This window comes from Crocuta crocuta, unplaced genomic scaffold (genome assembly GCF_008692635.1).
Source record: "Crocuta crocuta isolate KB4526 unplaced genomic scaffold, BGI_CrCroc_1.0 scaffold221, whole genome shotgun sequence".
In the NCBI taxonomy this organism is placed as follows: domain Eukaryota; kingdom Metazoa; phylum Chordata; class Mammalia; order Carnivora; family Hyaenidae; genus Crocuta; species Crocuta crocuta.
The window spans coordinates 4,627,661-4,629,679 of NW_027528610.1; the positions used below are offsets into that span (position 1 = coordinate 4,627,661).

At 37.9% G+C, this 2,019-nt stretch overlaps 1 pseudogene; it reads right to left on the reverse strand.

The window, feature by feature from the left end:
* Positions 1-1,229: 1,229 nt before the first annotated feature.
* LOC144223951 (U2 spliceosomal RNA) lies at positions 1,230-1,386 on the reverse strand (annotated as a pseudogene).
* Between the last annotated feature and the right edge of the window lie 633 nt (positions 1,387-2,019).

The window sequence follows — 2,019 nt, forward strand, 5'->3', positions numbered from 1 at the left end:
ACAGATCTTTCTTGACTTACGATGGGGCTATCCTGATAAAACCCATCATGAAATGAAAATTTGCCAAGTCAAAATTCGTTTAATGTACCTCACCTGCTGAACACCATAGCATAGCCCAACTTACCTTATATGTGCTCAGAACATTTGCATTAGCCCACAATTGGGCACGGTTGCCTACCACAAAGCTTATTTTATAATAAAATGTTGACTATCTCCTAGAATTTACTGAGTGCTATACTGAAAGTGACAAATAGAGTGGCTGTATGGGTACAGAATGCTTGTCACTGTTACCAGTTGTTGACACTCCTGATCGTGTGGCTACTGCGAGCTGAGACCGTGCGCGCTATCACAAGGGAGGACTGGGGGAGCCTGGGGGGCTAAGTCGGTTAAGCGTCTGACTTCGGCTCAGGTCATGATCTCACAGTTTGTGGGTTCGAGTCCCGCGTCGGGCTTTCCAGCTCTGAGCCTGGAGTCGACTTCGGATTCTGTATCTCCCTCTCTCTCTGACCCTGCCCTGCTTACTCTGTCTCTCTCTCTCAGAAATAAACAAAACATTTTAAAAATAAAAAAAAAAAAAAGTAAACAAGGGGGGACTGAATCACATGTCACTAGCCTGGGGAAAGATCCAAATTCAAAAGTCCACGTATAGTTTCTACCAAATGCATTTCGACTTTTTCAATTCTTTTTCTCTCTGTGCTTCTTTTTATATAGTTTCTATCCCCTTATCATCAAGTACACTAATCTTTTCTGTAATGTCTAATCTATTCACCTGCACTGGTGCATTATCTCAGACACTGTAATTGTCATCTCCTTATATCCAATTATTTTTTTCGAATTTGGGTCACTTAATCATCAAAGTAACCATCTCACTGTTTGAAGTTCTTGAAAACAGCTATAAGTGCTGTTTCAATGTCTTTTTGTATTGCTTGTTATGGTTATCTGCTATTGATTGATTTCTTTTTTCAACATTTCCCTCCTTTGCTTCTCTCTAGTAGTTTTCTTCGGTTCTTTTTTGTAAATTTTGTTTGTTTGTTTGTTTGTTTAGTGGCAGAGAGAACAGAGAGGAGCAGAGAGAGAGAGAGAGAGAATCCCAAGCAGCCTCCACACTGTCAGCTCAGAGCTCAAACTCACAAACCACTAGAACATGACCTGAGCTGATGTCAAGAGTCAGACAATCAACTGACTGAGCCAACCAGGTGCCCCAATCTTCTTCTGTTCTATCTTATGCATGAATATGAACAAAATACCAAACTGCGATTTGAAAGCTATCCTGTTCATTATCCGTGTAATGTACTCATTTATCAGTATTGAAATAATTATTACCAAAATTATAAGTAATTCTTAGAAAATATACAGTTGATCTTAGCCAAAAGGCCGAGAAGCGATAATTCTTAGAAAATAAATAATGCTGAAACTTACATTTGACCTTTCAGTAAATATCTATCCCTGTCCCCACTACACACACGGCACCCCAGAAAGCATTTAGAATTTAATTCTTGCAGGATCATTTCTTTGAGAAGGAACCATTTACTTCCTGGCCCCTTTCACCCATTCACAACTTCCCCTTAGGTATAAGTCAATATCCTTTGCATCTGATATCTTCAAAGCTTTATTTTATTCACAGAACATTACTAAAGTCAAGAGCAATACATGAAACGGTGATAATTTTAACTCAGGACAATGAACTCTGAAAGTAAAATTTTTTGATCTTTTAATAAAGACCATGTGAACATTGTAGTCATCAATCATTAGAAGTTATAAGACAGGATGGTATATTTTTCAGTTACCAAAAGAAGTTTGTCAATACTCCTTTTTATATTCTGTAAAAGGAAAAGTGCATTTGGGAATTGTCTTTTCAGTTTGGCAGTGATCAGTTTCACTTTCTTTTGATAAACTCCATGAAAATATTCTTTTTCTTCCAGTGACAACGTTATACTTTATGTCACTGTGTGTACATGTGGAAAGAAGTCATTTTACTGGAGCTCTTTTCATTCTCTTCTGTCATCTGGCATTCTACAA